Source organism: Sphaerodactylus townsendi, linkage group LG13 (genome assembly GCF_021028975.2).
Source record: "Sphaerodactylus townsendi isolate TG3544 linkage group LG13, MPM_Stown_v2.3, whole genome shotgun sequence".
Taxonomy (NCBI): Eukaryota; Metazoa; Chordata; class Lepidosauria; order Squamata; family Sphaerodactylidae; genus Sphaerodactylus; species Sphaerodactylus townsendi.
The window spans coordinates 49,860,120-49,886,847 of NC_059437.1; the positions used below are offsets into that span (position 1 = coordinate 49,860,120).

Below are 26,728 nucleotides of genomic sequence, written 5' to 3' on the forward strand. Positions count from 1 at the left end.
CTCGCCTTTGTACGGAGGCATTTAAAAAAAAATTTACCTTCCACTGGTGGGGTATAAATCCAAACGACTACTCCGCCACCGCCGTTGCCGCCTCCTCCTCCTCCTCCTCCTCCTCCTCCTCCTCCTCCTCCTCCTCCTCCTCCTCCAGTGGTGTAAGAGGTTAAGAGCTCGTATATCTAATCTGGAGGAACCGGGTTTGATTCCCAGCTCTGCCGCCTGAGCTGTGGAGGCTTATCTAGGGAATTCAGATTAGCCTGTGCACTCCCACACACGCCAGCTGGGTGACCTTGGGCTAGTCACAGCTTCTCGGAGCTCTCTCAGCCCCACCTACCTCACAGGGTGTTTGTTGTGAGGAGGGAAGGGCAAGGAGATTGTAAACCCTTTTGAGTCTCCTGCAGGAGAGAAAGGGGGGATATAAATCCAAACTTCTCCTCCTTCTCCTCCTCCTCCTCTCTTCTTCTTCTTCTTCTTCTTCTTCTTCTTCTTCTTCTTCTTCTTCTTCTTCTTCTTCTTCTTCTTCTTCTTCTTCTTCTTCTGTCATATTTTTTAAGGCTAAGAAACAGTAAAACAAAGATTTGGATCAAGGCCACGACCGCTTTGTAACATACATCATGAGATCCTATCACAGATGTTCCATTCATGCCCAGTTTGATCATTACAGAGTTTTAGGCTAGGGCTGCAAACAGATGAACGCTAAACAAAAAAACGTGGTTCCACTACTAGGTTGTCTTGGGGACGATTTCTGGAACTTTTCACTGCTCACAGCACGTGCTTCAGCGAATCTTTTTTTCCCCCTTTACGGTCCTCTCTGCTGTGCCATCTGCTGCTAATTTAACAGCGCTGTGTGTTGGCAATATTACTTGCTGTTTACTTTGACTTAAAAAAAAATCAATATGGGAGACTTTGAAAAGAAAGGCCTCGAATGATAGCAAAGCTTTTTAAGAAGAAAGGTGTGTTTTCCATTTAATGCATCGAATAGGGTGAGAAGCAGCAAATCTCATTTGGTAGCTGGGGAGGTTGTTTAATTTCAGTGAGGGATGTAGCTTAGAGGCAGAGGACATACTTTGCGTGCAGAACTTTGTTCCGGTTCAGTGCTCGACTTCTCTAACTAAAGGACTGTGTGTGGAAAGTGTTGCAAAAACCTCTCTCTGCTGGAGAGTCTCTCGGTGAGAGAAGGTTGAATGGTCCAAGAGTTTCACTTGATAAGTCAGGTTAATGTAAACATGCAACTAAGGTTCACAAGAAGAAGAGATTGTTGCTAAAGCATCAGAAAATGGCTCGATTCATATCAGCACCTTAGAGATGAGTAAGTTTTTGGGGTAGGGGCTTTTGACAGTCAAAGCTCACATCCCAAAAATCTTATTGGCCTCCAAAGTGACACTGAACTCGAATTTGCAACCTAACAAAGAAACATTCTCTTCTTTCTATGGCTTCTTTGCTGTTGGGCGGGCCAGGATTCTGAGTGTTTTATCTTTAAAAAGGCTGCGGTGAGTACTTGGATGGGAGGCTATGCAGAGGCAGGAAATGGCAAACCACCTCTGTCAGTATCTTGCCTTGAAACCCACTAAGGTTGCCATAAGGCCCTTTCCGCACAGCAAATTACAAGCGGGTTGGAGGCGGGATACATGAGCCTGTCTTCACCTCGGACCATTCACATGGCTGACTGTCCTGTGGACATGGCTGGCGCATTGGCCAGGGTGCGCACCTTTGCATGGAGGCGTGGTTTTTTAAAAACTTATCTTCCACCGATGCATAGCTTCACAGGCAGGCACGAATGAAACCCCTCAGCCAAAATACTCCCCTTATATATATAAAGGAAAGCATATATAAAGGAAAGCGTGCCTGACTAAAGTCCCTCCTGCCCAGCTGTTTGCTCAGCCGTGGCTGCGAGGCACATTACAACAAAAGAATCGTACTTGGAAAACCTGAGGCGGGGCAGGGGGGAATGCGGAGTGGACTCGCATTAGGAGCGGGAACCGTGCGAAGTCCCCCCCCCCCCAACCCAGGTTTTATCCCGTCCTTAACCCATGTTTATGGGGGCCTCTGTTGGTTGTGACTTGATGGCTCTTTACACACACACACACACACACACACACACACACACACACACACACACACACACACACACACACAGAGAGAGAGAGAGAGAGCCTATCAGCCAGCCAGCCAAGTCCTTTCACCATACAGATGGAGAAAAGGCAACTAGGTAGCACATGAAGTGAAACTTGAGGAAGTAAGAGAGGCATATCCGGAATGCCTGATTCATTTCCAAAGGGGACCGGGCAAGGAAGGGTGAGAAGAAAGTAACCCAGGTGCAATTCTACTGTGTTTTGCAAAGCTTTAGCAATGCGACAGGAGCGAGGCTCATCCCAATGCATTTCCACTCAGAAGCAATGTTTCCAGAAGTGCCCCGAGAGATGGATAGCTCCGTAATTGCTGACATTTTGCCCGCTTCATTGAACGTTGTTCTCTGCCTTGTTCTCTGGCTACCAATTCCTCGGCTGCAGTTCATTTGTCATTGTGGGTAAGTGAAGAGCAAATGAAAACAAAAAAGGCAAAGCCTTTCCTAAATTATATTGGAGATGGCCCAACGTACAGCAAGATGGCAGCACCCCTTCCGATAAATTCCCGACGTGCTGTACCATAATGCAGGCCTCTATGAGAAATGCTGCAATTAGAGGAGGGGTGTTTTGGGAGGGGGGGGGATCTGTGTTGTGTTATCTCTCAAAAGCTGCCAGAATATCCCCTTGAGAGTTCATAACCCAGTTAGCGGAGGAGAGAAAAGTATCTCCCCCTTTCCGCACAAGAAAGAAGCATTGAACAGACATTATAATCTAAAAGATTATACCTTTCAAGGAGGTGATACCAGTAAAGTTTCTCCTTGTGTAGAGATTCATATGTTTGTGAAAACCTCCTCTCCTTCATTTCTACCTTGTAAAGGCCTAGTAGAATCTTCTTTTTTTTAAAAAAAAACCCCTACACTCTCTTAGTTCTGTGGTTACCAAACTCCAGATGGGGCATGGAGATGGGATTGCCAGATTAAGGTTAGAAGATACCTGGAGATTGGTTGGAGCCTTAGGAGAGCAAGATTTGGGGAGGGGAGGCAGTTCCGTGGGTATAGTTTCACACAGTCCACCTTCCAAAGCAGCCATTTTCTCCAGAACTACTGATCCGTCTTGCCTGGAGATTGTCTGCAATCCCAGGAGATCTCCGGCCACCACCTTGGAACCCTGCCTGGAGAGCTCCTAGATTACAGAAGTCTGTTCCCCTGGAGAAAATGGCAGCGTTGGAGGGCAGACTCTATGGTTTCACATGCCTGCTGAGCTCTCTCCCCCACATCCTTTTGCAAGGTTCCATCCTCCAGGAATTCTAGAACCTGGAGTTGGCACCCCTCCACTTTGCTCAAAAACATGCTTTTATTGAACTAACTGTGGTTAGCATGGTTGTCTGTCTTCAGAAAGGCTTGTTTCACTTGAAGATTTTGCTTTGATTTGGTCTCCAACTGAAATGGATTCCTTCCTTCCTTCCTTCCTTCCTTCCTTCCTTCCTTCCTTCCTTCCTTCCTTCCTTCCTTCCTTCCTTCCTTCCTTCCTTCCTTCCTTCCTTCCTTCCTTCCTTCCTTCCTTCCTTCCTTCCTTCCTTCCTTCCTTAGACTGGAGATCAGCTGTAATTGTGAGAGGTCCCAAGGCCCTGCTGAGTCTTCTCCTAGGCTTTCCTGGAGACCCCTTTCTGCCTCTTGCATGAAAGCACTGCACTTGCAGGACAGGAAAGAGTGAACAATTTCATCCTCTTCTCCTTTCTCAGTCGTTGCGCATGCACACCACAGGATCCGACCTGCTGTGCGGAAGCTTTGCCTTCATACGATGTATGAGCACAGACACGCTGGCTCAATCCTGGTTTGATGCTGCCTTGTTCCCCGGCGATTCCCTTCCCAGCTGCAGATAGAAGGCAACCACGGAGCCCCCAGTTGTCAACATTTGTCCAGGCAAACGAGGAAATGACTGAGAATTGATCTGTAAGCGGAACCCTCATTTCAGAAGCTAACCGTAGCTAAAACGAGCAATGATTGTGCATAATGATTCATCTTAACACCTCTGAGAGAAAAACAAATTGCCATCACCTTGTGTCTGCGAGTGTGTATTGCTTCTTCACCTTTGAGAGGTCTACGAGAGGCAAGAATTCGGCAGGAATACTTTCCCCCTCGCCATGCTGCATAGAATTTCAATTTTGCATTCACTAGCGGTTGTTTGGGAGGCCAGGTGGCCTGGGGCAGCTCAGTCCAGAGGTGGGATCCAGCAGATTCTCTCAGGTTCCCGAAAGTAGGTTACTAATTATTTGTGTGTGCCGAGAGGGGGTTACTAATTGGTGATTTTGCCATGTGATTTTTGCCTTAGTTACTCCCCTCCTCTCACCAGTAGCGCGCAGAACTTGAAGCAGTCTAGCAGGAGGTGCACCGGCGTGCGTGGCAGCCTGCGCCTGCGTGCATTTGTTTCCCACCCAAGGACTGGCGCAGCAGCTGCGTCCTTGCCACAGCCCCACCCAGGAATGCCCCACCCCCAGAATGCCCATCCACACCCCCATTGTGCCCTGCCCAGTCCCATTGGCGCTACGGCACAGTTTGAATCCCACCACCATGGGAACCTGTTACTAAAATTTTTAGATCCCACCACTGGCTCAGTCTCATGCAATCTGAGAAGCTAAGTAGGGTCGGTACTTGGATGGGAGACCACCAAGGAACACTATGCAGAGGAAGGCAATGGCAAACCACCTCTGCTTCTCACTTGCCTTGAAAGTCCCTTGCTGGAGTCACCATAAGTCAGTTGTGAGTTGATGACACTTGCATAAGAAGAAGAGTTTGGATTTATATCCCGCTTTTCTCTCCTGTAAGGAGTCTCAAAGCGGCTTACAAACTCCTTCCCTTCTTTTCCCAGCAACAAACACCTTATGAGGAAGGTGGGGCTGAGAGAGTTCTGAAAGAACTGTGTCTGACCCAAGGTCACCCAGCAGGCTTCAGTACAGGAGTGGGGAATCAAACCCAGTTCTCCATATTAGAGTTTGCCACTCTCCTGACCTTTGTGCCATGCTGGCAGTTCTTCAAGGCACAGTAGCCTCACCAATAAAGGGCTAGCATCTGGAAATGTTTCTTAGAAATCTAATTGGCTAGGAGCTGAGTCTGTTACCTGGAAACCTTTGCATCTATTGCTGAACTGCACTGATGTCATGGTATGTTCATGCATCTCCTCACTCCTCAGCAATAGAATGTTCAACAAATAGTACAACTTCTATGGAAGTGGGGTGAGAGGTCAGTTTAGATGGCACCTCCCGGGCATAGGGAAAGGGAAGAGGAGGCCGGGCCATATAACAGAAGGGCACATGAGGCAGATTTGAGGAGGGCTGGAAAGGTTGGGGAAGACCAGGTGGGTAGAAGGGGCATGGTCTTATGCCTTAACAGTCCAGGTGCTCGGGAGCAACTGCCGCAGAAGGCCATTGCTTTCACATCCTGCATGTGAGCTCCCAAAGGCACCTGGTGGGCCACTGCAAGTAGCAGAGAGGTGGACTAGATGGACTCTGGTCTGATCCAGCTGGCTTGTTCTTATGTTCTTAAAGGCTAGGAGAAGAATCAGCTAAGTGAAAAAATCTTCCAGTTGCTGTCAATGTGTTCCATTGGTAAGAAAGGATTTAATGAACTAGGGAGTATCCTCATGCATTGGACTCATCTTTGCTTGTGGGCCTTTCTGATTTTAAAATATGAACACAGCAGCACCTGCAGTATCTGAGATCCTTCTGACCAAGGTTGCTCTACCAATCTCTTTTGTTTTCTTCATTTTCTTTTTTACTGGTATAGGTAAAATGACCCTATTATTGCTAAGAAAGCAGCGTATCTTTATCCAAAGGTTTCATTAAGCTGAATGGGTCCTGGAGATTGAGTTACGGTCTTATTCAGCCGATACAAAAGCGGCCCCCAGTAAGCCTATGAATAAATGAACAACCGCGCCGTCTCGTGCCTACTATGAAGATGGAAGGTGGCATGAGGCCATCTTTTAATATTATTAGAAGAGCTGATAAAAACTTGGCAAGGTCATCAAAACTGAGCTGGTGCCAAGGAAGGAATCTCATGTGGCATCAGTGTGTGTGGGTTAAAGAGAGATGTGTGTGTATGTGGGGGGGGGGGGGGGGGGGGAGGGGGGGAGTATGCTAATAATAAGATTTATCTATATAGTAATGATGAAGTCGGCCAGATCTGAGGATACTGACATCCAGAGACTGGAGCACTGAATGGGCAAGACAGGCCTGTTTACAAACCTGACATACAGAAAAATCTGAAATCTTAAAAAAAAATGTTGGGAGTTTAAAAACTCCAAAATGATAAAATGAATGCCTGCAGCTTTAAAAAAAACCCCGATTCCTTCAGTGGCTGTTGTTAAGCAACCACGGCATTCTAAGCTTCCCTTTCTGTGAATTAAAGGCATGGAGAGGGAGCAGGGACCTTTCCAGGACTGTTTTGGCCTGTGGGGGAGGGACCTCATAAGGGTAAGGCCATAAGACTCAACCCTCCAAAGTAGTCATTTCCATCCAGGGGATGATGGGAACTGTAGTCCATAACATCTGGAGGGCCGCGAGTTTGACACCTGTGGCTTAGGACAAGGAGGATATTTTTCATTGCTGCGTGTAAATGACTTACTAAGAGAGTTGGTGTCTAAAGGCATAACTTATGATGGTGATAAAAATGAAAATGTAACAGAAATCTTAAATCTCTGGCTAGGATTGGTGAGATCTGAGATTTCAAAACGCAGCGTTTTGAAAGATGGTCGATTGTAGATCGCTACAAGTGTTTATTCAACGGAAGATTTGAGCCCAAAACAAACGCTTCTCTATGTATCTTTCCTTTTTGTCTTCCCCAGTTTGGAAATGTATTACCACACCTACAACCTGCAGTGCCACAGAAAACACTTGACTGGATCCGTTTTTTAGAGCGTCAAAGCCGGGCTTTTCAGTCTGATGCCACCACGCTAAGCCAAGGGAATCACAGTGGAGGTTTTCAGTAAGTCATCCGTTTGAAATTTTCTCTCTTTGGACTTCTTTGACTTGCTTCGTTTTGCAGTTCGGGGGTATTAAACCCATAGTTTTCACTCTCTCTCTCTCTCTCTCTCTCTCTCTCTCTCTCTCTCTCTCTCTCTCTCTCCATCTGTTAACACATTTGGGTCTCTCTGGCAGATACAGGGGCGTATCTGCCAGAGGAACATGGGGTATCACATGTCCCTGGGTGCACACCATCTAATCACATGTGGGGGGCACCAGGCCCGAGCTGCATTTGATGGCTCCGGGTGGTAGACTGGGGTGCCTCACTGGCTCTGGGCAGTAAACCTGGGTCCTGGGGGGGGGGGGGAAGGGTAAAAAATTCAGATTTTGCCCCCAGGCTCCATTTTCCCTAGCTACACCTCTGCTTCAGAATATTTCCTAAAGAGGGGTTATCAAATGAAACATTTTGAAGTCAATATATTACCTGGCAAGTGACTTGAGAATGAGACTGGCTCTCTGCATGTTGCTTTGGTCTTTGCTTTAATTTTTGCAGAAGCCTGGATTTGTCACCACTTAGTCACTTAAGCTTTCTATTTGTAGTCTGCTGTAGATCTGTAGATGTGAATTCACCAGTGAAGCATCTGCTTTCAACAGGAGTTCCTACTGACTCTTTTATTATGTGACTCATAGAATATCTGCAAAATAGCGTTAAGGTTTATGGATTTGCATCTCCACTGTCAGGTCTCCTCATGCTCATTCTAGACCAGTGGTTCTCAACCTGTGGATTGGGACCCCTTTGGGGGTCAAACGACCCTTTCACAGGGGTCGCCTAAGACTCTCTGCATCAGTGTTCTCCATCTGTAAAATGGATAAATGTTAGGGTTGGGGGTCACCACCACATGAGGAACTGTATTAAAGGGTCGCGGCATTAGGAAGGTTGAGAACCACTGCTCTAGACCCTCTTCTTCCAAATCTATTAATAATTACGTTTTTTGGCTTATATTTAATAATCACTATGTGCCATCAAATCACAACAGGACTTTCAAGGGTTTTAAGGCAGGAGATGTATAGGAGTGGTTTGCCATTGCCTTCCTTTGCGTATCCACCCTTGACTTCTGTGGTGGTCTTCCATCCAACTACTAACTGTGACTAACCCTGATGAGCTCTGACCAGCACAAGCTAGTCTGAGCTATTCAGGCTATTAGTCATGCAAACAGGTCTGAGATAAAGGTTCAGTAACAACTGTGATTTCTGAAAGGACCAACCTCATCTTTAAACTGGGGGAAACAGCGCAAGGTATATCATTGGGTGAAGAAGCCACAGAATAACAGAATAGCTTTAAAAGGGGCTTGGACAGATTTATGGAGGAGAAGTCAATCTATGGCTACCAATCTTGATCCTCCTTGATCTGAGATTGCAAATGCCTTAGCAGACCAGGTGCTCAGGAGCAGCAGCGGCAGCAGAAGGCCACTGCTTTCACATCCTGCATGTGAACTCCCAGAGACATCTGGTGGGCCACTGCGAATAGCAGAGTGCTGGACTAGATGAACTCTGGTCTGATCCAGCAGGCTCTTTCTTATGTTCTAACAGTATATTGCACCTATAAGGTTATAGATGCAATTCTCACATCTACCGTTAAAGAACCTTTAGTGATGGGGTCTGAGAGTTTCTACCAGTCAGGGTGAATTGCTGTGAGCAAGATGGGCTATAACACCCTTATTCTATATATGGTACCTCCCTGCATTTAAAATTCTGTCTCCATGTGATACATGTGAGAACCAGATGCTCTGAATAACGGCTCCTTTTATCAAAACATTTGGTACCCACATCACAGCAATGAGGATAATGCAGTCTAAATATACCCTTTTTGAGCACTGGAAGAGCTTCCCCAAAATGAAGCTTGCTGGAAAAGATTAAGAGGACCTTCCTTACTTATTCACGAGAAAGTTAGTCCTGCTGACTTGCAGTGGGGTTTGTTCCTGAGCCCTACTATCTCAATAATAACATCTTGTAAAGAGGGGCCAGTGCAGAAGGGGCCGTGAGTCAGTGGTAGAGTACCTGCTTGGAATAGAAAAGTTCCTAAGTTCAATACCCGGCATCTCCAATTGAAGGCTCAGGTAGCAGGTGATATGAAAGATCTTTCCTGTTTCCGAATCGATAATAAAGGCAAATGATGTTAAATAACAATAATAATAAGAACAGTTTGGATTTATATCCCCCCTTTTCCTCGTCTAAGGAGACTCAAAGGAGCTTACAATCTCCTTTCCCTTCCCTCCCCCCCACCCCACAACAAACACCCTGTGAGGTGGGTGGGGCTGAGAGATCTCCAAAAAACTGTCTAGCCCAAGGTCACCCAGCTGGCATGTGTTGGAGTGCACAAACTAACCTGGTTCACCAGATAAGCCTTCACATCTCAAGTGGCAGAGCGGGGAATCAAACCTGGTTCTCCAGATTAAAGTGCATCTGCTCTTAACCACTACACCACACTGGCTCAGATATGAGGCTGTTGTGTTATGAAGAAGAGCGTGCGTCTGATTGCAGGTCGAAGGTCTGAAGGATCTTTCCTGCTCTTTGAATCGATAATAAAGGTGAACGATGTTAAGCAAGCTCAATTTATATGCCATTAAAGGTTGAATTGAATTGAAGTAAGCTCAATAAGCTAACAAGAAACACATTAATTAATCTAGCAACCTGGTTCTCCTGACTTGGATGGCCAAGGCCAGCCTGATTTTGTCAGAACTCAATAGTTAAGCACGGTTGGCCCTGGTCAATATTTGGATGGGACGTCCAGGAAGTTTAGGGTCAAGGGTCCAAGAAAGTCCAGAGTCGCTACGCAGAGGTAGGCAATGGCAAACCACCTTTGAATGTCTGTGGCGGAGGTGTCCAACTCTGGTGCTTCAGATGTTCATGGACTACAATTCCCATCAGCCCATGCAGGGGCTGATGGGAATTGTAGTCCATGAACATCTGAAGCACCAGAGTTGGACACCTCTGGTCTATCACCTTACAACCCTGTGGGATTGCCAGAGGCGTAGCAAGGGAGGAAAGCGCCCAGTGCACTGGTGCGTCCTGCGCCCCGTCCCACCATGCCACGCCCCCTCGAATGCCTCCTCCACGCCCCCAGAATGCCCTTGCCACACCCTCACAGGGGTGCACGCCTGGTGTGTTGCGTCCCCCCTCCCTTGGAGCTATGCCTCTGCGGATAGCCATAAGTCGGCTGCCGCTTGATGGCAGGAAAAACAGTCAGCGCAAACTGGTTGTAGCAAAACCAAAACCAGAATATTCCAGGTTCCTGCTGTGATCAGTTTGATATGAGTCGCTCCTGTTCCTTTATGTCAATTTCTGGGTTTCATCTGCGGAAAGGTCTATTTCTGCTTCAGCTGTTAAGGAAGGGGGGGCAGCCGGGGGCGGGGGGGGGCAAACGTGCCAAATGACACTGTTGGCTTTCTGTTTGAAGAGAGAAATATGATTGAATTTTGGGAAACGATCCTGCAGCTCCACTTGAAACTAAGCACGCTGACTTAACTGAGATTTTGCTCGGGCGGTTTTTCAGCAATGAATACATCCCGATGCCTGGGGAATTAACCTTCACCAGCTCGATAATAGCCCTTAACACTGGCTGGAGAGAACGGAGGCCTGTGATCTTTCAGTTCGGGCCGCATAGATGAGGCTGTTGCCCTATGGGGACGTGTTTGTGTCTAATTGCAGGAAGGAGTCGAAATAACTATGCGCGGTCCGAAAAACCTTGCTTTAAATAGCTTGCAGGGCAGCACAAGGTTTTGACAGGCGTGCCGAGGGAAGTGCGACGCCAGTCTGAAAATTGTGGATTAACTCTGGATCTATTTGAAAGGTTTGGAAGCGTCTCTGCTGAAGGCATCATTTTGTTGTTAATGTGTATCATTATATGCCTGCTGTAACTCCTGATAGCATGCATTTCTGTGCCAAAGCATAGGGCTGCTTCATGCCTCATGCTTCTCTGACATTTCACAAATAGGGATGCTCCCGTATCTCCGTCACACCCCTGTTCGCCGCCTGCTCCGTGAGACGTTCATTAACTTTGCAGCCGCCTGCCTTGTCCTCTCTTCTGAAGCAGGCTAGGGTGGCAAACGGTAAACCTGGCCAACGTTTTTAATGCGCTGTTTAATCTCACAATGGAATGGCCGCCTACCCTGTTTCCCCGAATATAAGACACCCCCGAAAAATAAGACATAGTAGAGGTTTTGCTGAAGTGTGAAATATAAGGCATCCCCCAAAATTAAGACATAGCAAAGTTTTTGTTTGGAAGCATGCCTGACGAACAGAACACAGAAAAATAAGACATCCCCTGAAAATAAGACATAGCGCATCTTTGGGAGCAAAAATTAATTCGGGAAACACGGTATCTGGGTGCGCTTCAGTCCCACGGCTGCTCGAACGCGTGGCGAGACGAATGTCAAGGGTGTTGCCGTTCTCTCGTCGGAGCTCCTGCAAAGTAATTGGGCCCTTGAAAATCTACCTGGGGAGGGTGGAGAGGGACGATACAGTTTGGGGGCAAATGGATCTAACTCTTCCAACTCCTGCGCCATTTCCCAGACTGACATACCTCCATCCCTGGAGATGTTCTGCTAAGAACAAGAGGAGAGCAGCACTGTTTTATTAGCTCAATTGTCTGATTAGTACAGCATTCTGTTTTGCATAGGCCCTTTCTGGACAGGCCGATAAACGCGGGGTACATGAGCCTGGTGCAGCTCCGGGCCCTTCACACGGCTCTGGGCGGTTGGGCTGCCCCAGAGCCAACGCAGTTAGCGTGTGCCTTCGTACGGAGACACATCAGTTGTAGCTGTCCCTGGCCACAGCTGGCCACAGATGACCCCCGCAGCCATACTAGGCTGGTGCTCTCCTGCGTGGCTACGCAGGAGAGGGGTGGGGGGAGGAAACAACAGAGCCGCATCCAACTAACACGCCTCCCACATGGGGCTGTTTGCTTGGTGGCGGCTTCAACCCGGGCTTCCTAAAAAGAATGGCAGAAATTGTAATTTTTGTTTAAGCCAGGTTGGAGCAGATAACGAGGGGCAGTCCCGACGCAGGGGCAGGAACTGTACGAAGTTCCATCCCCTACTGGTTTAAACCCGTGGGTGACCCGTGTTAATTGACCCATGTGGAAAGGGCCATAGTGACCAACTAAGTACCAGCAGAGTGCATACAGGAAGGCCCAAAGGCCGAAGCTCCACCCGTTGCCCTGCTTCTGCAGAACTGGGCATTGTTGTGGGCTGAGGGTGTGGCGACGTGCTTTGAATCTTTTGGTAACACTGGAATGTGAGCAAGGGATGCTTAGGTACATATCATCATGATGGCCATCATGGGCAGGTTCTGCTCCAGACAGGTGCACTTGTTTGCATAACCTATAGATTTTCATTCCTTATGGGCAAGCATGTCTACAGTTGCAACTTTATTCTCTTTTTTTCTTGCGGGCACATGATATCGGACATAATTTCCGGATAAAAGGAGAATGTATAATGTCGAAATGTTTGGAATTATATGGAAAATATAAAGGGAAAATTTTGGGGCACATATACAATCATATGGTAGATGATAAGGATTTTATGATAAGAACACTGAAACAAAAATGGGAGAAGGAAGGATCTCTAGATACTGGAAATATTGAAAAATTAATAGACAGTTGGAAAAATATAAAGATTGAGAAATATATGGAGTTAGAAAGAAAAGTGATATTAAAATGGTATAGAACACCAAAACAACTAGCCTACATGATAAAAGGACTTAGTTCAAAATGCTGGCACTGTGGAGACCAAGAGGCATATTATAGCCATATGTGGATAGAATGTTCAGAAGTAAAAAAAATTTGGACAACTGTATTAATATATATCGAGAAACTGGTGAAGATAAAGATTGATTTAAATAATGACTTAATGTTTATGGGAGTAATGGAAGACAGAAGGGTGGAAAAACAATATAGTTATATATACAAAATAATGATTAAAGCAGCCCATGCAACAATAGCCTTGGGCTGGAAAGAAAAGAAAAAATGGACAATTCAGAAATGGTTAGAATATATCTGGGAACAAGTGACATTGGATATTTTCGATATACTAACCAAAAATAAGACGTGGCAAGACAAACAGAATGAAATTTTGAAAATATGGATAATATACGTGGACTGGATGAAAGAAGTTCGAGTCATCGAAGAAAAATGGGAGAAGAGGCTACAAAGAATGAACTTACTGCTGTTTGTGTGAAAAAACTAAGAAGAAGCAATGGGGGGTGGGAGAAAAGGGGGAAAATGTATTGTTTGAAAATGTATGAAGAAAGAAATTATTATCATAAATTGTAAAATTCAAATGATACAATAAAAATTTTTTTTAAAAAAAAGATATCGGACATAATTTCAAGATGGACTGAACAAAATGCTACTCTCTACTGTAAAGCTGGGCGGTGTACAAGTGTCTCTCTTGTTTTTTGGTGAGGCATGAACTTCCTTTGTTTTGATACTAAGGATTCTGTTATAGTAAATGGTCAGGGAAGATTCTCTGGTGCCAGAATTAAGTGTGCGCTGTTACAGAACATTCGCCTAATCCCTGGAGAGGATTCTGTTTCAGTAATGTCTGGCTGATGGAGGCGGTTTGTGTTTGTACACATCAGCATGGTCCAGGGTGACAGTCCTGCCTTCATTGCAAAACCCCCGAAAGGCTTCTATATATGTAAAATTGAACTCTCCTGCAGGGAACATTTATCTCATTCATTCATTCATTCTTTCATTCATTCATTCATTCATTCATTCATTCATTCATTCATTCATTCATTCATTCATTCATTCCTTTAATTTAAGTTTAAAAAAACAGCTTTAACAAAAAGACACAAATAAGAAAAAACACACATTACAAACTCAACAGCTACAGAACAGCACACATTAAACAAATCACAATTACAATTAACTGAAGAAACTTAAAAGAAAAAAGAATACTTTCATTTAAAAAAGAAAATTCGAATTATTTCAGTAAACTTAATTATTACTTCCTGCTAACCTGAAACTACATCAGGTTTTCTCTTCCTTCAACTAAATCCAATGTATTCCTTAAATTCTTTAAATTTATAAACTTCAATAAGAGGAAAAAACACAAATCTTATTATATTAACCATACAGCAATTAAATTAAATGCTGCTACAATTTATAAGACTTTTGCATTCCTGTCTAGCATCATGTTTCTCACCAGCCAGGTGATTCCAGGAGGGCATGAATAGCAGCCCCACACCACGGTCTTTTAACATTCGGGGGCACGCTGCCTCTAAACCCAGATTTTCAATTAAGCTATCAACTTGGTAAACCCTTCCATAAATTTGTCTAATTCCCTTCTAAAACCATTGGAGCCCGTGCCATCAAGACATCCCGCGTCAATGGATTTTTCCAAGGTTTTGCAGGTCATCAGGTCTTAGCGTGACAAGTCCCCCTTCTGTGTGTATTTTGTTCCAAAGCAAAGCAGCAGTGTGATATCAAGATGGCCTTAACAGGTTGTGCAGGCAAACATCCCCTTTGTCTTTGGCCATTAAGCATGCTGTACACACAGTTCTATCCCCGGCTGCCGGCACTTACCTGTTGGTTACTAGGCAACCGTGCCATTTACCACTGGCTGCAGCTGTCGGTGGAATGACTTGTAAGGCGAAATGCAAACTTGAATTGCTCTCGGTTTGCAACAGATGCTGATAGAAAGAGGTTAATGCGCGTGTAAGTGATGCTTTCCTCACCAGCGGCAACCAGCGGCAGTACTGATGCCCGGGGATGGGCAGGGACCCAAAGTCCCCTTACGCATTTCCCCTCTGGAGCCAGATGGCACAGTCAAGAGGGCATGCTTCCTGGGTTCCTGCCCTGCAGTATTCACACCTCTGTGCTGCCCAGCAGCTTTGGGGAGCCCTATGAAGGAAAGCTCAACACCCAGCAGCTACCAAGTGCCAGCAAGATGCATTTTCAAGGAGCCCCAATGCAGTTTGACTGACAATTTAGCATTGTAGTGTGGGCTGCCGGGCCTATGGTTGAAGGCAGTGACTGTTCTACATCAATATGCCTCATCTGCTGGACTCCACATAGAGGTGCATGTCCCCCGGCTGTTAGTATTTAATCTTGTATGTGTAGCGTTCTTTCAAACGGCCTGGTGCTTGCAATGAAGCGTCCTCCTCCTCCTTCTAGTTAGTCTCGATTCTGTGGAGAATAACGATATAAGAAGGATTTTTTAAATTGTTTTTGTGCCATCTTATTCAGTTAGGTTTATATAAATTTTGATACAGATGTTTACAGTTGTTTTATATGTATCATATGAATATGCTGCTAACTGCTCCGGGCCTGACTTCGTTGGGAAAAGGATGGAATAGAAATCAAATCAAAGTAATTTATCCATAAAGAATGATTGCAAAGGGGTAACCACTTTAGTCTATTGCAGGGGTCTTCAAACTACGGCCCTCCAGATGTTCATGGACTACAATTCCCATCAGCCCCTGCCAGCATGGCCAAGTGGTAGGGCTCGTGGGAATCGTAGTCAATGAACATCTGGAGGGCCATAGTTTGAAGACCCTTGGTCTATTGTGTTAAAATGAAACAAAATGTACTTTTGGGGTGCTATGTGGTTTCCAGGCTGTATGACCGTGTTCTAGCAGCATTCTCTCCTGACGTTTCGCCTGCATCTGTGGCTGGCATCTGTGACGCCAGCCACAGATGCAGGCGAAACATCAGGAGAAAATGCTGCTAGAACACAGCCATACTGCCTGGAAACCACACAGCACCCCAGTGATTCCGGCTGCAGAAGCCTTCGACAATAAAATGTACTTTTGTTAAAATGTGGGCTTTTGCGAGTCTCGGCTCACTTCTTCAGATGTGTAGATCCAGGGTGGTGTAGTGTATTTACACATTGGTTGTTGGCGATGGTCTAACGTTAAAATGTCCTCCTACCTTTTTGCATGAAACACTGAAACCTGGAATATTTCTTAAAAGCCACTTTTAAAGCTTAAACAGAGCACAACAATGCCCAAGAATTGGCCAAGAGAAGCTAACCACACTTTAACAACCGCTTGCTGCCTATTCAATCTAAATTCAATTACAGTATGAATATAGAGTGCTGTTTAGGTAGGAATATTTATAGAACCCGGCTTTAAAAGCTTACTAGTCCAGACCTGCAACGTAATCAAAAGAAGCCATTTTACACCTTACAGCAGAATTATTATCGCCTCATAATTATAAGAGACGGCTGTCGTTTGGGGGAGGTTTTTTGTAGCCAGTAAGGCTTTTCACAAAAGTTCTCCAAAATCAGCAGTATGCTCTTCCATCTCTTGAGAGGCGGTCAGTATTCAAACAACATGGAGAAATTTTTCTCTCTTTCTCACAATACTAGAACCAGGGGGCATTCATTGAAAATGCTGGGGGGAAGAATTAGGACTAATAAAAGGAAACACTTCTTCACGCAACGTGTGATTGGTGTTTGGAATATGCTGCCACAGGAGGTGGTGATGGCCACTAACCTGGATAGCTTTAAAAGGGGCTTGGACAGATTTATGGAGGAGAAGTCGATCTATGGCTACCAATCTTGATCCTCTTTGATCTGAGATTGCAAATGCCTTAACAGACCAGGTGATCGGGAACAACAGCCGCAGAAGGCCATTGCTTTCACATCCTGCATGTGAGCTCCCAAAGGCACCTGGTGGGCCACTGCAAGTAGCAGAGAGCTGGACTAGATGGACTCTGGTCTGATCCAGCAGGCTTGTTCTTATATTCTTATGTTCTTAATTTCAGTGATGATATACAGTTTTTTGCTCTTTTCTGAACGTTACATCTGTATGGACCGGCCTCTTCTCTGTTTTTATCCGTATCCTTCTCTGGCCCTTCTCACCAGGTGATAAAGTTGGACTGTTTAATTCTTCCTTTCTAGGAGATTCTGCCAAATTCAAAGTCCACACGCTCTTACATCTGTGTTTACTCAAGACTGTTCTTCGCTTCTGCAAATGATTGTACAATAGCAGATGTGCTCGGTGTTTACTCTAGCACATGCAGTAAATATTTTATCCATTTAGTGGGTTATTTAAACAAACTCAAAATAGAATCAACCTGCAAATAAAATGTTAAGCTTTGCGCACACTGAGATTTTCAGTAAGTGGGACTGGATCTTTGCTGTCGCCTTTCGGCAACATCGACTAGGGTTTGTTCAGGATTTTTCTTGATGTGGCTAGACCTGAGTAACAGTGCAGTTTGTCAGCTGTTTCCTTTATGGAACCAGGATGAGCTGGAGTGATTTGTTTGCCTGGAAATCTCTAGGCCCCTTCCACACATGCAGAATAACGCACTTTCAAGCCACTTTCACAATTTATTGTCAAAGGCTTTCATAACCGGAATCACTGGGGTGTTGCGGGGTTTCCGGGCTGTATGGTCATGTTCCTGTAGCATTTTCTCCTGACGTTTCGCCAGCCACAGATGCAGGCAAAACGTCAGGAGAAAATGCTACTGGAACAAAGCCATGCAAGCCGGAAACCCCAAAGCACCCCACTTTCGCAACTGTTTGCAAATGGATCTTGCTATTCCACACAGTACAATCCAGCTGCAAAGTGGATTGAAAGTGGATTGAAAGTGCATTATTCTGCATGTGTGGAAGGAGCCATAAAGTCAGCACATGATCTTTTGTTCAGCTTCAGAATTTCTCTGGTGTGTGAACTCTCCACAGAGGTCTGGGTGTTTTTGTGAAAAGCTTCGACTGCTTTCGAATCTCTTTGGCTGGTTGTCATCTCACGTAGAGGAGAAAACCAAAAAGAGGCCTCTAAGGCAGCAACAACAGCTCTCTCTCTCTCTCTCTCTCTCTCTCTCTCTCTCTCTCTGTGTGTGTGTGTGTGTGTGCATGTGTGCGCACACACATGGTGTTGTGCAGTGTGGAACGCCACAGTTTGCCCTTTCCCAGACTTGATTTCTCGCTTTCCCCCCTGTCAGCTGGTGCATGTGTGTTCCACCTTCTTTATTTAGAAAGCTGTTCTCCTTGACAGGCCTTGGAATAGAATTGGCTAATACCCATAGTTCTTCAGGAAGTCACCTGCCTTGTGGAAACACATTTCTCCCTGTTGAGCGTTGCTGTCCTGAAAAAAAAGAAAAGAAAACTGCAAGGAATGAATTATTTTGAGTTCCTTTCGCTAAATGAGAAAACCTGTTCGGGCAGCTGCTTGAAATTCTCACGAAGGGTTGTGAATTGGATCTTCTAAAAACAGATACACGCATGCGCACGTACAAAAACACTACTCCCCCCCAAAAGATTATTGACAGAAATATATATTTTACGAATTGTTCTGCCTTTTCTCTTCATGGTGCTTCAGAACATAAAGATATCCCTGCTGGATCAGACCAGTGGTCCATCTAGCCCAGTGCTCTTGTTTCACACAGTGGCCAATCAGTTTCTCTGGCAATCCAATAATGGGGAGGAGAGGCCAAGACCTTAATGGGTCAGACCAATGGTCCATCTGGGCCAGTATCCTGTCTCACACAGGGACCAAGCAGTTCCTCTGGAGGTCCAACACCAGGACATAGAGGCCAAGGCCTTCATAAGAACATAAAAATAGCTCTGCTGGATCAGACCAGTGATCTTCTGGAGATCCAACAACAGGGCAGAGAGGCCGAGGCCTTCATAAGAACATAAAAAGAGCTCTGCTGGATCAGACCAATGATGTTCTGGAGATCCAACAACAGGGCAGAGAGGCCGAGGCCTTCATAAGAACATAAAAAGAGCTCTGCTGGATCAGACCAGTGATCTTCTGGAAATCCAACAACAGGGCAGAGAGGCCGAGACCATCATAAGAACATAGGAAGAGTCCTGCTGAAGTGAATCTGTCTAATTCTCTCTCTATGCCTGTGGCCATCACTAATTCCTTTGGGGGCAAATTCCATCCCTCTCTCCATCTTAGTGCATCATCATTTTAGATATTTTAACTCTATTTTGACTTAAATCTTCACGTTGTCTTCTGGCAATGCTGTAATGCTAATGGGAATACTGGTAAAATATTTTTTTAAAGGAACTGTTGTGTGTTTTTTGGGTTGTGTGACCAGACTATGGCCACACAGCCTAGAAAACCCACAACTGTCAAATGGAACATTCTTATAAGCAAGTATTAGAGTTCTTTTTAATGGCTGTTATTTCCTCCAGGGTAATTGGAGTCTGGAAATCAGTTCTCTGGGCCCCAACTAATGGTAGGCAATCTTAGGTATGAGCAGCATCTTCTATTAAAGAAAGCATTATGACTCAGTGGTAAAACACTCAGTGGTAGAAAAAGTGCAGAGAAGGGCAACAAGGATGATTGACGGATTGGAGCATGTTCCTTATGAGGAGAGGCTGAAGCATTTGGGACTCTAGTTTGGAGAGGAAACGTCTGAGGGGGGATATGATTGAAGTTTATAAAATTATGCATGGGGTAGAAAATGTTGACAGAGAGAAATTTTTCTCTCTTTCTCACAATACTAAAACCAGGGGGCATTCATTGAAAATGCTAGGGGGAAGAATTAGGACTAATAAAAGGAAACATTTCTTCACGCAACGCGTGATTAGTGTTTGGAATATGCTGCCACAGGAGGTGGTGATGGCCACTAACCTGGATAGCTTGAAAAGGGGCTTGAACAGATTTTTGTAGGAGAAGTTGATCTATGGCTACCAATCTTGATCCTCCTTGATCTGAGATTGCAAATGCCTTAGCAGACCAGGTGCTCAGGAGGAGGAGGAGGAGGAGGAGCAGCAGCAGCAGCAGCAGCAGCAGCAGCAGCAGGAGGAGGAGGAGGCTATTGCTTTCACATCCTGCATGTGAACTCCCAAAGGCAACTGGTGGGCCACTGCGAATAGAAGAGTGCAGGACTAGATGGACTCTGGTCTGATCCAGTAGGCTCTTTCTTATGTTCTTATGTTCTTAACGCTTGGTTTGTATGCAGAAGGTCTCATCCCTAGTTGAAGGGTCTTATGGAGAGGGTCCTGGAGAAGACCTCTACTGGCCTGAGGTTCTGGAAAGCTGCTGTCATGCGGAGTGGACAATGCAGAGCTAGATAGACCAACAGTTTGACTTGGTATAAGGCAGCTTCAGGCTTTCAAATAGACTTTTGGCTTGCAGAGGTATGAGCAGACAGTGTTTCTCCTGCTCAGCAATTGACTTCCCCATGGGAACTGAGACACAGGCTGCGTGTCCTTGCAATGCTTGTTTTTCTGCAAATAGCTTCAGGAGGGTAACTTGGTTTGTCTGCCGTGCATGAGCTTGATTTGAGTCCAAATAAAACTTAAACTAGATGTCAGGTGAACTGATAAGTCAAGTCACAGAGAATGTCCAGTGGTCCACTATGGAGAAGAATCAGCAGATCTGGGTCTAAGACAATGACATAGTCATGGCGGTTAGTTTGGCTATTTGGTTGTTCAACTAGGAAATCTTGGTCCAGATGTACTCACATCTGGTCCATATGTACTAACCTGTTGCCCTTATGTTCTTAAGCCCTGGTAGCTAAAAATGCAACCTCCATGGCCAAATACATTATATCTTTGATTATCAGGTGTTGAAAACAATAAAGAGGAACTATGTCGAGTTCTTCTTCGCTTGATAGCTTTTCAAGGGGCTTAGATGCTGTTGCGGGGAAAGCCGTGGATTTTTAAATCTGATCCAGGACTGCTGTTCTTGCTTGCCAGTGCTCTGTTGAAACGTTCATGCGTTCAAAAGCACGCAATACGCACAAATGGCAAGCGTCGAGGAGAGCTGCAAAAGAGACCCCATGTGTGCATTTTGTTTCAACCCAGCTGAGATTATTTAAAGCAACTGGATAATTGAGCCAGGAGCCATTTCACCATGACTGTGTAACAAGTGTGGGTGGAACTGCACATTCCATACAGTTGCGTAGCTCTTTTTCCTGTTTCTTTTTTGTCAACATAAGACAGCTGCTGCAACAGTAAATCTGGTACCAAAGGAGAGGGGCTATTCTACTCTTTCCCCCTCCCACCGTTTCTCCACTCAGAACCACCAACTGTAGCCTGCTTTTATTTCCACTGGGGGAAATGTACGGGCTTCCATATTTTGCCCCCAACATGGGAGGGAAAGCCCTGACTTGCATAGCCTTATCAGATCCCACAGGCTAAGGAAAGTCAGTCCTGCTCAGTATTTGTATGGCAGACCACCAAGGAAGGGTCACTATGGAGAGTCAGGCAATGGCAAACCACCTCTGTTTGTCTCTTGCCTTGAAACCCCTCCCGGAGCACCATAAGTCGGCTAGATGGGGGGAAATGGTGGCGGGGGGCAGAACTTTGGGGCAGCAGCCTTCGGAGAGAAGAGAATGCGAGGAAGAAAGCTTTACGCAGTTACACCCTTGTTGCAGTGGTCTTCAGCGGCTGTTCTCTGATTTAAAATACACACATGGGGTATTTTCCTACTTGTGAAGCTGAATGAAGGTTGAGCACCACGAGGGGAGAATTCTTGGGGTTGCTCTGTCCATTGTCCTGAAACAGCTGCCTTGCAGAAGATCGGTGTTTCATTGCCTGCAGTCAAGTTGCAACCCCTCAGACTTTTCAAGGCAAGAGATGTTCAGAAGGGGCATGCCGTTGCCGACCGTGGATTTCCTTGGCAGTCTCCCATCCAATTGCTAACTGTAACGGACCCTGCATAGCTTCCAAGCTTGGGATATCCTGAGCTATCAGGCTGCTACATGGTCTATGTGCAGAGCAATATTATCTGTCTCTTGGCTTGACGGAAAAGGATATGCATGTATACATTTGGGTTAAACGAATACCTTTGTATGCTTCAGAGGGTGGTTTCTATGGTGCTGTACCTCACTGGGCTCCCTGTCCACCCAACTCCACCCTTTCCAGGGTCTTCCTCCAAATCTTCAGGACATGCACAATCTGGAACCCTTTGCTGTTGGCCAACAGAGACCTGGTAATCCTACTGTAGAGGGAAAGGGCAGAGAGGAGAGCTGTCTTGTTGTATAACCTGTTGACTCCTTTGGCTAAAGATATTACTTACTTACTTACTTACTTACTTACTTACTTACTTACTTACTTACTTTGAATTTATATCCTCCCCCATCCCGGAAGGGCTCTGGGCAGGTCACAACACAATTCAGACGTTCCACAATATTAAAATATAAATCCACATCTAAAATTATCATTTTAAAACAATCTAAAACAACTTAAAATGATGCTAGGATGGTATAATAAAATGATTTGTCCTTCCCGCCATCCCTCCTTCCCCCACTCGCCCCCCGGAGACCAAAAAGATGTTATAATAAGTTCAGACAATCTGGCTGGCTAGATGGAAAAGGCCATGTCTTGCAGACTCTGTGGAATAGAGCCCTGACATCACCAGGTAGTTTGATCCACCAGGCCGGAGTCAGGGCCGTAAAAACCCTGGCTCTTGTTGAAGCCAGAGGTATATCCCTTGAGTCAGGGATCGCCAGGAGGTTCCCCTTGAATGAATGGAGGGGCCTTGTAGAGCAACATGGGGAGATGTGGTCCCATAGATAAGCAGGTCCAGTACCGCTCAAGGCCTTAAAGGTCAATACCAAAATGATCCGGAACTCGACCGGCAGCCAGTGTCACAAGGTACAGCAAGTGACCATGAAGTCCTGTTCTCACCACCTTTCACCCTGTTCTGCATAGAAATGGTATTTTACTATTCAAAAAGCCCAGCAAAATGTCTGAGTGACAGCTGCAGGCAAAGTGAGCATTCTGACCATCGGCCGGCTGCTGCACACAGATCCTCTGATTGCTGAGGTTTATTAAGCTCCCTGGCTGTTAATACAGGATATTTTATTATCTGTATGCTTAAGATCCATCTCCTCAAGTAATCAACACTCACCCTTGGCCATTATCAAATTTGCTCCGTGCATAACTGGGTTAAAACACATCCTGTCCCATCTTAAAAGAGAAAATCAGATTAAATTATTTCAAAACTTAATTACATATTTTCCCCCATTGTGTACACGTTTAACAGATTGTAAGGAGCTGCATCTGCTCTTTTGCCTGTATGCTGAGTTGCAAAACGATAATTCATTCCAAGAGCAGCAGCAGCGGCTCATAGCTGCTCTCTCCTGCCTAATTTCCTCCCTCTTTTTTTTTGATGGCCCCCATCCATTTCTTTTTAAAAAGCAGCAGCTGTGAAGGAAATGGCACTGGAGTCGCATCAATGTCACCTTCACATCCATCCTACTTATTTTGGTGTTGTCCAGTGAGAAACCCAGTTAGGCCCAACCAAGATCACCGTTCTGTGACATTCGTTTCGTGGCTGGCTCCGCCTCTTTTGGCAGCCGTGTTGAGTCAGAATTCCAAATGTGCCTGCTGGGGACCCGTACCTTCCAGTGTGGTTATTAGGATAAAATGGGGAAGAATATTGTGAGCAGTTTAGGGTCCCTGTTGGGGAGAATAGTGGCGTATAAATCTCCAAATAAATGTGGGAATGGCCAAAGTAGAATCATAGGATCATAAAGTTGGAAGAGACCCCAAGGGTCATCAAGTCCAACCCCCTGCAATGCAGGAACACATAATCAAAGCACTCCTGTCAGATGGCCATCCAGCCTCTCTTTAAAAACCTCCAAAGAAGGAAACTCCATTGCACTCCGAGGTAGTGCATTCCATTGTCAAACAACCCTTACTTGTCAGGAAGTTTTTCCTGATGTTTAGGTGGAATCTCTTTTCCTTCCCCTTGAACCCATGCCTCCTGGTCCTAGTCTCTGGAGCCGCAGAAAACAAGCTTGCTCCCTCCCCAACATGGCATCCCTTCAAATATCTACACGTGGCTATCATGTCACCTCTTCACCTTCTCTTCACCAAACTGTGCCTATGATAACACTTTGTAGTTCAAAGTATTCCCAGCCACAGTAGTTTAACATATTCTTGGCCACAGAGAATGCAGGGCTATGTCAAACTGTTCTCATAGGCCCAGAATGGGCCTACCCAGAGAGGACTGAAGAACTGTTTGTCCAGGCAGGGGGTGGTTATTATTGACTATCTGACTGCTTCATGCCCCAGATAGTATTAAATTGATTGTCCTGCCACAATCCCTCAATTGTGGCAATAATTCCAAAGCCTATTACCCAGCTGCAGTTAATTTCCCCAGTAATTTTTTAAAAAATCTGTATAATTGGAGCCCTGGGAAACTTGGATGACAGAGATGCGCTTCTCACACATCGGACAGGCCATAGCTGCAGCCTTCAGATCAATGGGAAAACAGAGGCGATCCATCTCGCCCGAGGATTTGTTCTTTCCATTGACCCATTAAATAATTTTCAATGGAAGGTTGGCCCACAACTCCCTTGGAAGCCATTGATAAATCCCGTAAATAGCCTTCTAATTTTATTCATGGCTTTCATTCCTACAGAGCGGAGGAGGTTAAAAATGAACTGTAAAAACCGCACGTATTTAAGAGACTGGTCGAACTCCTGTCTCCCATTATCTCCTGGTACGTTTCCCAAAGAGTACTTAGACCTGGAAACAGCAATTTACTGGTGGTCCCTGGTCCCAGAGACATCCGGCTAGCCTCAACTGGAGCCAGGGCTTTTCCGGCCCTGGGCCCAGTTTGGTGGAATGCTCTACCTAATGATCTCAGGACCCTGCAGGATCTTACACAATTCCACAGGACCTGTAAGGCAGAGCTGTTCCACTAGACATATGGTAGAGGCAGCCACAATACCATCTGGCTTCCTCCCTCCCTCCCTCCCTCCCTCCCTCCCTCCCTTCCCTTTCTTTTCCCTTTTCCCTTAGGGAGCTGGGGATGTTTTGTTTGGTGAAGAGAAAGTTAAGAGGTGACATGATAGCCATGTTTAGATATTTGAAGGGATGTCATGTTGAAGAGGGAGCAAGCTTGTTTTCTGCTGCTCCAGAGACTAGGACCAGGAGTCATGGGTTCAAGGTGAAGGAAAAGAGATTCCACCTAAACATCAGGAAAAACTTCCTGACAGTAAAGGCTGTTCGACAGTGGAGTGCACTACCCTGAAATGTGTGGAATCTCCTTCCTTGGAGGTTTTTAAAGAGAGACTGGATGGCCATCTGTCAGGAGTGCTTTGATTGTGTGTTCCTGCGTTGCAGGGGGTTGGACTTGATGGCCCTTGGGGTCCCTTCCAACTCTATGGCTGATTCCGCATGGACCAAAAACAGCAGTGTGAAAACGGTGTGAAAACGGTGTAAAAGGGTTTAAAACGGTGTAAAAAGGTTTATACTGTTTTCACACCGTTTTCACACCACTGTTTTGGGCCCATGCGGAATCAGCCTATGATTCTATGATTCCATTATTCTTTCCTTATTTCCTCCCCTGTTTCCCCCTTCCTTTGGCTTCCCCTCCTCATTTTTTGTTATCAGTCATTTGTGGTGACACACCTCTCTGGGACGCTTATATTGATTCTTGGATCAAATGGATTGATTGGATTGTTGGAAAGTTTTAAAATTCTTATAGGCTTTGCTATTTAAATGCATTTTACGAATATGTTAGCCGCCACGAGTCCAGAAGAAGAGGGTTTACCTATTAAGGTCAATACATTGAATCAGTTTGAATGTGTTGACATTGGGACGGTCTTTCTGGACTCCTTAATGAAACCCAGCAGAACTGCCAGACATCTGTGGAGGCATTTTATACACTTGGGCAGATACAGGATGTAATTTATGAGCTCACATTTACATGCTTGACTCTCAAGGCCCTTTCTTACATGCCTTGGGTAATGTCAATGATCACTTTGGGATTGGGAAGGAATTTTCCTCTAAGCCACATTGACCAGGGATCCTGGATGTTTTTAGCCTTCCTCAGAGCATAGAGTAGGAATCCCCACGGAAGTGGGGGGAGGTTTGTACATTTCCTTTAGGGGGTTGGGCCAGCTGACTTTTGAGATCCTTTCCAACTCTGTGGTTTTATGGAGAGACAGTATGGTGCAGTGGTTAAGAGCAGGTGGATACTAATCTGGAGAACCGGGTTTGAATCCCCACTCCTTCACCTGAGTGTCGGAGGCTTATCTGGTGAACCAGAAGTGTTTCCGCACTCCTACATTCCTGCTGGGTGACCTTGGGCTAGTCACAGTTCTTTGGAGCTTTCTCAGCCTCACCCACCTCTTAGGGTGTTTGTTGGGGTGTGTGCGAAAAGGAGCTTGAAAGCCACCTTGAGTCTCCTTATGGGAGAGAAAGGTGGGGTATAAATCCAAACTCTTCTCTTCTTCTAGGTGTCTATGAGAGCGTTGTCAGTACTATTGCTGAGCCTGTGGGATTTGCTGGTAGTTTCTGATCCCGATATCCAGATCCCCACTTTCCCAAGAAGACCTTATTTGGATCTATTTTGAACCCACCACTTCTGATCTAATCCCAAATGTGTCTAGAAGATGCCTTCCCTATTCAGGACTTAGCACTATGTACTCCAAAATCTTGTGTTCAAATTCATTTGATAGTTGCCTTACATTCATTTGGCAACTACTTTTCCTTTAAAGAGTGAGTAACAAATGTGTCATTATCCGTTTGTCTGCACGTCCACACTGAAAACAACAACCTTTCATTTGATTAACTCATCAGCTGCCTTGCCAACCCATCTAGGAATTGCACAGTTAATCTATGACAAGTTACTGTCACCAGTGGGATGCGTGAGACAACAGAGGCCCAAAGAAATGATGATTATAACATATTTAAAAGGGGTTCTTTTTGGTGCTTGACTGCTTAAATAAATTTGCATTAATTTGAAGATCAGACTCTTCACGTAATTCTCTCTGGGT

At 45.4% G+C, this 26,728-nt stretch overlaps 1 protein-coding gene across 17 annotated transcripts in view; it reads left to right on the forward strand.

The window, feature by feature from the left end:
• RIMBP2 (RIMS binding protein 2) overlaps nt 1-26,728 on the forward strand; it is a 223,087-nt gene that overhangs the window by 47,698 nt on the left and 148,661 nt on the right. For all 17 annotated transcript variants that reach the window (XM_048514169.1, XM_048514168.1, XM_048514171.1 and 14 more), the window contains exon 2: nt 6,903-7,042. The gene's annotated coding sequence lies outside the window, so the exon portion shown is untranslated. The remainder of the gene's footprint in view (nt 1-6,902; nt 7,043-26,728) is intronic.